This window comes from Ranitomeya variabilis, chromosome 2 (genome assembly GCF_051348905.1).
Source record: "Ranitomeya variabilis isolate aRanVar5 chromosome 2, aRanVar5.hap1, whole genome shotgun sequence".
NCBI lineage: Eukaryota > Metazoa > Chordata > Amphibia > Anura > Dendrobatidae > Ranitomeya > Ranitomeya variabilis.
This window is the reverse complement of record NC_135233.1, coordinates 801,579,518-801,589,941: the sequence shown is the minus strand read 5'-3', so window position 1 is coordinate 801,589,941 and position 10,424 is coordinate 801,579,518. Positions and strand designations below refer to the sequence as shown.

The following is a 10,424-nucleotide window of genomic DNA, read 5'->3' as shown; positions in this document are numbered from 1 at the left end:
CACCCGCCCGCGCCTTTGCGTACTTTCAGTTCATCTTTTTATGTCGTCTGGTTTTATTGGAAGGACAAATTAACCCATGTTTTGGGGTGTTTTTTGTAAGTATTTTGTTTATTCAAGTCTTCAACTAAACTGATTGAGTTGTTTAAGGTGTTTATTTTAATAAAGAGCATTTTAATGATATATAGTTAACATAGTCTTTATTTTAGCAGATTAGAGTTAAGTTCTAAAATGGGGTCTGCAATCCAATGGCTTATCTCTGTTGTGGTAACTCCATGACAAATGCAATGCAAAATATTTCACTTACGTCTTACATTACATGTGTGAGATCTATTGTAAATTCTACAATAGCTCAGAAACCAGACAGTATAAAGCAATATATGGGACTTATTATTCTGTATGGAGCACTGTGTGCCCATAATATTGTATTGAGCAATATATGGGGTTCATTATTTTGTATGGAGCACTATGTGTGTCCATTTTGTGGCAGCCATGGAACATAACAATGAGAAGTAACATATACAGCTACTGGATTGCTTTATAAAATGAAGACATAAGGAAGCAGATCATTGATTTTAAACATATTTTATTAAATACAGTCTCTACCTCTACCTAAAGCCAATGATCCAGAAGAAGGCAAAAAACCTGGACACGTTCAGCCAATGTGTGTTACAGGGAAAAAATTCCTTCTTGACCCCGAGAAAAGGCGATCAGTTTGAGAACCCTGGACCAAGGCCATGCTACAACTAGCTAACTAATATATATGTAGAGCAACGATATTCAATATGGTGACTCGATTCCGGACATCAGATCTTCTTTGTCCTGGTAACACGCCTCACCTCTCCTCATCAGCTCGGATTCTGGAGATCATAGCTTGACTACGTTCATCTCACCTGTAAATATACAGAACACTACCCCACTAGAACCACTGCCCCCTACAAACACTACATTCTACAAACGCTACTCCCTAAGATAAGACAGTTGTATCACATCAGGTCCCTTATGCAATTGGATCAGTCAGCAGACACTTATACACTATGATGTTATGATGTACTGATTCTAGAATTAGATACGTATAATCAGTAACACTAAACAATCGCATGATTCTTGTAAGATTCTTCGTTCTTCCTTCCAGGATCCAGATACCATCCCTGGTAAGAAAAAAAATAATATGAGGAGAAATATCAGGCAAAGACCTATATAGAAAAGCAGTCACAAATATATTGTACTTTATACCTGTTAAACCAGACCACCTTTTCTATGCATTTTTAAGTTTTGACGTAGGTACTTATAAGGCTGCTGTCACACTAGCAGTATTTGGTCAGTATTTTACATCAGTATTTGTAAGCCAAAACCAGGAGTGGGTGATAAATGCAGAAGTTGTGCATATGTTTCTATTATACTTTTCCTCTAATTGTTCCACTCCTGGTTTTGGCTTACAAATACTGAGGTAAAATACTGACCAAATCCTGCTAGTGTGACGGCAGCCTTAGGGTATGTTTCCACGTTCAGGAAACGCTGCGTGTTTGACGCTGCGCAGAGCCGCAGCGTTCAACCCGCAGCGTCCAGATGTTACAGCATAGTGGAGGGGATTTTATAAAATCCCGTCTCCACTATGCGTGGTAACACGCACCCAGCGGCCCTGCGATTCCAGACATGCGGCGCGTCTTTTAAGATCGCAGCATGTCCGTTTACCTTGCGGCGACACTGCGCGGCCGCAAGGTAAAACACAGGGCCCTATGTGTGGGGTGCAATGATGCCGGATGTGTGCAATGAACACATCCAGCATCATCGCGTCACAGAAGGGGGCGGAGCTTAGGGCGGAGCGGGTTTGCCGCTCCGTCCAAACCGCTGGCCATCCTGAAGGTGGACACGTACCCTCAGGGTATGTGCACACGTCAGGATTTCTTGCAGAAATTTTCCTGACAAAAACTGGACATATCTACCAGAAATCTGCATGCGTTTTTTCGCGTTTTTTCATGCGTTGTGATGCGTTTTTGATGCGTTTTTTGTGCGTTTTTTCCAAATGCATAGAATTGCGGGAAAAACGCGGAAAATCTGCAAAATTAACGAATATGCTGCTTTTTTTTACCGCGATGCGTTTTTTTCACGGAAAAAAAACGCACCATGTGCACAAAACATGCATAATGCATTCTAAATGATAGGATGCATAATGTATGCGTTTTTCATGAGTTTTTATAGCGTTTTTATCGCGAAAAAACACAAAAAAAAACGCGAAAAAAGAGGAACGTGTGCATATAACCTAAAGGGTGAAATAAATTTGATGGAAAGAAAAATATACCAGTAAAATAAATAGTAAAATAAAATAGTAAAATAAATAAATAGAAAGTCCATAAATAAATATAAGTCCCCCAATGCATATACAGGTCCTTCTCAAAAAATTAGCATATAGTGTTAAATTTCATTATTTACCATAATGTAATGATTACAATTAAACTTTCATATACTATAGATTCATTATCCACCAACTGAAATTTGTCAGGTCTTTTATTGTTTTAATACTGATGATTTTGGCATACAACTCCTGATAACCCAAAAAACCTGTCTCAATAAATTAGCATATTTCACCCGACCAATCAAATAAAAGTGTTTTTTAATACCAAACAAAAAAACCATCAAATAATAATGTTCAGTTATGCACTCAATACTTGGTCGGGAATCCTTTGGCAGAAATGACTGCTTCAATGCGGCGTGGCATGGAGGCAATCAGCCTGTGACACTGCTGAGATGTTATGGAGGCCCAGGATGCTTCAATAGCGGCCTTAAGCTCATCCAGAGTGTTGGGTCTTGCGTCTCTCAACTTTCTCTTCACAATATCCCACAGATTCTCTATGGGGTTCAGGTCAGGAGAGTTGGCAGGCCAATTGAGCACAGTAATACCATGGTCAGTAAACCATTTACCAGTGGTTTTGGCACTCTGAGCAGGTGCCAGGAAGCATGAAGTGCTCCAAAATCTCCTGATAGCTAGCTGCATTGACCCTGCCCTTGATGAAACACAGTGGACCAACACCAGCAGCTGACATGGCACCCCACACCATCACTGACTGTGGGTACTTGACACTGGACTTCAGGCATTTTGGCATTTCCGTCTCCCCAGTCTTCCTCCAGACTCTGGCACCTTGATTTCCGAATGACATGCAAAATTTGCTTTCATCAGAAAAAAGTACTTGGGACCACTTAGCAACAGTCCAGTGCTGCTTCTCTGTAGCCCAGGTCAGGCGCTTCTGTCGCTGTTTATGGTTCAAAAGTGGCTTTACCTGGGGAATGCGGCACCTGTAGCCCATTTCCTGCACACGCCTGTGCACGGTGGCTCTGGATGTTTCCACACCAGACTCAGTCCACTGCTTCCTCAGGTTCCGGTCACCTCTTCTCGTTGTACAGTGTTTTCTGCCACATTGTTTCCTTCCAACAGACTTACCATTGAGGTGCCTTGATACAGCACTCTGGGAACAGCCTATTTGTTGAGAAATTTCTTTCTGGGTCTTACCCTCTTGCTTGAGGGTGTCAATGATGGCCTTCTTGACATCTGTCAGGTCGCTAGTCTTACCCATGATGGGGGTTTTGAGTAATGAACCAGGCAGGGAGTTTTTAAAAGCCTCAGGTATCTTTTGCATGTGTTTAGAGTTAATTAGTTGACTCAGAAGATTAGGGTAATAGGTCATTTAGAGAACCTTTTCTTGATATGCTAATTTATTGAGACAGGTTTTTTGGGTTATCAGGAGTTGTATGCCAAAATCATCAGTATTAAAACAATAAAAGACCTGACAAATTTCAGTTGGTGGATAATGAATCTATAGTATATGAAAGTTTAATTGTAATCATTACATTATGGTAAATAATGAAATTTAACACTATATGCTAATTTTTTGAGAAGGACCTGTACACAAACCTCTCTCCCATGTGGGAGAATAATGGTAATTTTTTTCCCCAAAAAATCTTAAATTAAAGATACAGAACCACCACCAACAATCTGTGCCAGCCACAAATACTACTTGAAGTGTCACTGACTGAAGTAGCTACTCCAGCGTCTCCATCCGTGGTGCCATCTTTGTGCTGACCTCTGAGATAGCCCCAGAGAGGTCCCTATGTTTGCTGCAGAGAACTCTCGGTGTCCAGCATTCTGTTGTGTGACCTCACAAAGAACATTCATAACCCAAGTCTAGAGATTCTACCAGCAGGGCCTGAAGAAATCTAGTACTTTGAAGCCAAAACCTGTAGACTTGGAGGGTCCATGTTGGTGCTAAATTCACTAACTTAAATACCTGTAAGGTTTCTCATTTTCCTGTGTCCTCGATCCAGGAACTTCCACTCTCCTCATCTTTATCTCCTGAAAAGAGAATCTGTATCCTCGATCCTGGTTCCTCCGCTCTTCTTGTCTTCATCTCCTGAAATGAGCATTTGCCCTCTGAGCACCCGTTTATGTAGACACCAAGTCATTGTGACATCATGCTGTGAGGTAACAATGGCCTCTGATATTTGATGAGGTCACATTTGAGTGATATCTCCACATGCATTCATAATATGGCAGAGCACATTGGTTAGCATCAAGGCTGTGAGGAGCAGGGCGATAAAGGAAGTTTCCGAACGTCAAATGCGTTTACTGTGTCTGAAAATAATACAAGACTTTATAATAATTTACTTCAAGTGTAATTAAATTCTAGGCCCTATGACAACACTTCCCTCCCTTTTACAGTATTGCACCAATACCGTAGGAACAAAGACCTAATTTTAAAAACTATTATAGTTTTTGTGAAACTACAACTTACAGCATTCTCCGCATACAGCACAGGATAAATATGAACAGCACCTTTTTATGATTTTTATGAAGCAGAATTAACAAATAAAAAAGCATTCAAGCATTAGTTTATTTATTTTTTTATTGACATTCACTGTGAGGTATAAGTGATCGTTTTATTCTTTAGGTCAGTATGATAACGGCAATACCAGATTAACCCCTTCCCGACATGCGCCATACTTCCCGCAAACCGCAGTACTAGTACGGCAGCATGATCGCGCAGCCTCACGCTGAGCGCCGTGGCGATCGCGTGCGGGTGTCAGCTAGCGCCGATCGTGGGCATTTCACCCCTCTGATGCTGCTGTCAGTAGTGACAGCGACATAGAGGGGCTTTGCGCAGGGACGGGGGCTCCCTGTGCTCTCCCACCGGAACAACGCGATGCTATCGCGTTGTTCCGGTGTTCTGGAAGGAGTTCTCGGATCCAAAATAGCCATGGGGCTCTTCCGGGTCCTGAAGTGAGGTGGCTTTCCGGCGCCTGCTCAGAGCAGGCGTCGGAAAGCTTCCTGCACTGCCTATCAAATCGCTGATCTGACACAGTGCTATGCAAAGTGTCAGATCAGCGATCTGATCTAATATAGTGATGTCCCACTCTGGGACAATATTAGAAAGTAATATATATATATATATATATATATATATATATATATATATATATATATGAGCACATCACAAAATCCCCTTATTTAATAACGGCACATATAACTGACCACGATATGAGTCACACAAAAGAACAACCAGTATACTGTGCTATATTAAAAGATAATCTTTATTAAGCAAAAAACTACAAACACCTGTAGCCACAATAACAATTCATATTTGTCTCAAATACCAACAGGTATGGTGATATATGTCACTACTTGATAAGTATAGGAAAATACATCAACGCTATTTTGATCTACCATTCATGTAGAAAAAGTGCTTAGTGCTATTCACAGTAAAAGCCCCAGGTGGCGCCCTAATATCATAGACACCTATATCACTGTGGGATCAAATGACCGCATATTTGAATAAGACACTTACATGGCAGGGTGATCTTATCAGCGTGGTTTTCCAAAGCGCCCCAACGCGCGTTTCGTCAGGTTCGCCTCCTGACGAAGGGACGAAACGCGCGTTGGGGCGCTTTGGAAAACCACGCTGATAAGATCACCCTGCCATGTAAGTGTCTTATTCAAATATGCGGTCATTTGATCCCACAGTGATATAGGTGTCTATGATATTAGGGCGCCACCTGGGGCTTTTACTGTGAATAGCACTAAGCACTTTTTCTACATGAATGGTAGATCAAAATAGCGTTGATGTATTTTCCTATACTTATCAAGTAGTGACATATATCACCATACCTGTTGGTATTTGAGACAAATATGAATTGTTATTGTGGCTACAGGTGTTTGTAGTTTTTTGCTTAATAAAGATTATCTTTTAATATAGCACAGTATTATCTTTTAATATAGCACAGTATACTGGTTGTTCATATATATATATATATATATATATATATATATATATATATATATTTCCCAATAAATACATTTATTTATGTAAATAAAAAAAAAGTACACATATTTGGTATCGCCGCGTCCGTAATGACCCGCTCTATAAAACAATCCCACTAGTTAACTTCTTCAGTGAACACTGCAAAAAAAGAAGCAAAAAAACAATGCTTTATTATCATACCGGCAAACAAAAAGTGGAATAACACGCGATCAAAAAGACAGATATAAATAAATTTATTTATTTATATTTATAAACATGGTACCACTGAAAACGTCATCTTGTCCTGCAAAAATAAAGCTGCCATACAGCATCATCAGCAGAAAAATAAAAAAGTTACAGCTCTCAGAATAAAGCGATGCAAAAACAATTATTTTTTATATAAAATAGTTTTTATTGTGTAAAAGCGCCAAAACATAAAAAAGATATAAAAGAGGTATCGCTGTAATCATACTGACCTGAAGAATAAAGCTGCTTTATCAGTTTTACCACACGTAGACGGTATAAACGCCCCCTCTAAAAGAAATTCAGGAATTGCTGGTTTTTGTTCATTCTGCCTCCCAAATATCGGAATAAAAAGCGATGAAAAAATGTCATGTGCCCGAAAATGATACCAATAAAAACGTCAACTCGTCCCGCAAAAAATAGGACCTCACATGACTCTGTGGGCCAAAATATGGATAAATTATAGCCCTCAAAATGTGGTGATGCAAAAACTACTTTTTGCAATAAAAAGCGTCTTTTAGTGTGTGATGGCTGCCAATCATAAAAATCCGCCAAAAAAATGTTATAAAACTAAATCAAACCTCCCTTCTTCACCGCCTTAGTTAGGGAAAAATAATAAAATTTTAAAAAAATTATATCCATTTTCCCGTTAGGGTTGGGGCTAAAGTTAGGGTTGGGGTTGAAGTTAGGGTTTGGATTACATTTACGGTTGGGATTAGGGTTGGGATTAGGGTTAGGGGTGTGGTTAGGATTATGGTTGGGATTAGGGTTAGGGGTGTGTTTGGGTTAAGGTATCAGTTAGAATTGGGGGGTTTCCACTGTTTAGGCACATCAGGGGCTCTCCAAACGTGACATGGCGTCCGATCTCAATTCCAGCCAATTCTGCATTGAAAAACTAAAACAGTGCTCCTTCCTTTCCGAGCTCAGGGGTTTACCCCAGCATATAGAGTATCAGCGTACTCAGGATGAATTGGACAACAAATTTTGGGGTCCAATTTTTCCTGTTACCCTTGGGAAAATACAAAACAGGGGGCTAAAAAATAATTTTTGTGGAAAAAAAAAAGATTTTTTATTTTCACGGCTCTGCGTTATAAACTGTAGTGAAACACTTGGGCGTTCAAAGTTCTCATAACACATCTAGATAAGTTCCTTGGGGAGTCTAGTTTCAAATATGGGTTCACTTGCAAATGAAACGTGACACCTGCAGACCAATCCATCTAAGGGCTGTCCCACACGTCCAGATAATTCCGGTACCGGAATAAATCGGTACCGGAGTTATCCGTGTCCGTGTGCCTGGGAACTCACGGAGGCCATACGTGCGGCACACGTGTGCCGCCCGTATGGCGAGTGGGTACCACACGGAGCGTGTGGTACCCACTCTGCATGGTGCTGAAGCTGCGATTCATATCTTCCCTGCAGCAACGTTTGCTGTAGAGAAAATATGAAGAATAGTGTTTAAAATAAAGATCTATGTGTCCGCCGCCCCCCCACCCCCTGTGCGCCCCCCCGCTGGTCAGAAAATACTTACCCGCTCCCTCGCTGCTTCCTGGTCTGGCCGCGGCTTCTCCTGCATGCGGTCACGTGGGGCCGATCATTTACAGTCATGAATATGTGGCTCCACCTCCCATAGGGGCGGAGCCGACTATTCATGATTGTAAATGATCGGCCCCACGTGACCGCATACAGTAGGAGGCGCGGCCAGACCAGGAAGGAGCGAGGGAGCGGGTAAGTATTTTCTGACCAGCGGGGGGGGCGCACAGGGGGTGGGGGGGCGGCGGACACATAGATCTTTATTTTTAACACTATTCTTCATATTTTCTCTATAGCAAACGCTGCTACAGGGAAGATATGAATACCGGCTTCAGCACCATGTGGGGGGGACAGCGCTTACTGTAGCGCTGTCTCCTGCACGCACACGGACCCCAGACGGAGAATGTCCGTGTGAGGTCCGTGTTTTACGCGGACCCATTGACTCTATTGGGTCCGTGTAAAACGTGCGCTCCCACGAACACTGACATGTCTCCGTGTTTGGCACACGGAGACACGGTCCGCAAAAAATCAATGACATCTGCACAGATGCATTGATTTTTATGGGTCTACGTGTGTCAGTGTCTCCGGTACGTGAGGAAACTGTCACCTCACGTACCGGAATCACTGACGTGTGAAACCGGCCTAAGTCTGCATTCCAAACGGCGCTCCTTCCCTTCCGAGCTCTGCCATGCGCCCAAACGGTGGTTTCCCCCCCACATATGGGGTATCAGCGTACTCAGGACAAATTGGACAACAACTTTTGGGGTACATTTTGTCCTGTTACCCTTGGGAAAAAAATTGCGGGCTAAAAGATCATTTTGTGGAAAGAAAAAATGATTTTTTAATTTTCACGGCTCTACATTCTAAACTTTAGTGAAACACTTGGGGGTTCAAAGTGCTCACCACACATCTAGATTAGTTCCTTAGGGGGTCTACTTTCCAAAATGGTGTCACTTGTGGGGGGTTTCCACTGTCTAGGCACATCAGAGGCTCTCAAAACGGGACATGGTGTCCGATCTCAATTCCAGCCAATTTTGCATTGAAAAGTCAAACTGCGCTCTTTCCCTTCCGAGCTCTGCAATGCGCCCAAACAGTGGTTTACCCCCACACACGGGGTATCGGCATACTCAGGACAAATTGTATAATGACTTTTGTGGTCCAATTTCTCCTGTTACCCTTGGTAAAATAAAACAAATTAGATCTGAATTAAAAATTTTATGAAAGAAAGTTAAATGTTCAATTTTTTTTAAACGTTCCAAAAATTCCTGTGAAGCACCTGAAGGGTTAATAAACTTTTTGAATGTGATTTTGAGCACCTTGAGGGGTGCAGTTTTTAGAATGGTGTCACTTTTGGGCATTTTCTGTCATATAGACCCCTCAAAGTCACTTCAAGTGTGAGGTGGTCCCTAAAAAAAAATGGTTTTGCAAATTTTTTTGTAAAAATGAGAAAACGCTGGTCAAGCTTTAACCCTTATAACTTCCTACAAAAAAATTGTTTCCAAAATTGTGCTAATGTAAAGCAGACATGTGGGTAATGTTATTTATTAACTATTTTGTATGATATGACTCTCTAATTTAAGGGCATAAAACTAAAAGTTTAAAAATTGCAAAATTTTCAAAATTTTCGCCAAATTTCCATTTTTTTCATAATTAAACACAAGTCAAATCGAAGAAATTTTATCATTATAATAAAGTACAATATGTCACGAGAAAACAATTTCAGTATCACAAGGATCCGTTGAAGCGTTTCAGAGTTATGACCTCATAAAGTGACAGTGGTCAGAATTGAAAAAAATGGACTGGTCAGGAAGTTGAAAACAGGCTTCGGGGTGAAGGGGTTAATATAGGATTTGTTTTATGTTTTCAAACTTTTTTCACACTAGCAATATCATTTTTGGACCATTATTTTTAATTCTGATATTTTGGACTCCGAATGAACAAAATTCAGCATTACAAGAATTGTTTTTATTATTTTTTTACTTTTTTTATGCCATTCACTGTGTGGTAAAAGTAATACAACAGCTTTATTATGCAAGTCAGTACGATTGTGATGATACCAGATTTACTTATATCTTTTATATTTTGCTATTTTTCAAAACATTTTGTGAGAAAAAATATTTTTTTTTTTGCAGCATGGAATTCTGAGGTCTATAGCTATTTTATTTTTCTGCCAATAAAGCTACATGAAGCTTACTTTTTATGGGACACATTTGTTTTAAGTGATACCATACTTTTTTACATATTTTTTGCTCTATTTTTTCTGTCAAGAAATAATAAAAAAGCTATAATTTTTTTTTATGGTATTTACCATACAAAATAAATAATGTGACAGATTCAGATATCGGGTTTTTCCAGACGTGGCAG

The 10,424-nt window shown here is 40.5% G+C and overlaps 1 long non-coding RNA gene across 1 annotated transcript; it reads right to left on the bottom strand.

Moving 5' to 3' along the window:
- Positions 1–566: 566 nt before the first annotated feature.
- Positions 567–4,403, bottom strand: LOC143809937 (uncharacterized). Its single transcript, XR_013222546.1, has 2 exons — positions 4,281–4,403; positions 567–1,148 (listed from the first exon to the last, which is right to left on the bottom strand). It is a non-coding gene; the product is annotated as an uncharacterized LOC143809937 (long non-coding RNA).
- Positions 4,404–10,424: the final 6,021 nt, after the last annotated feature.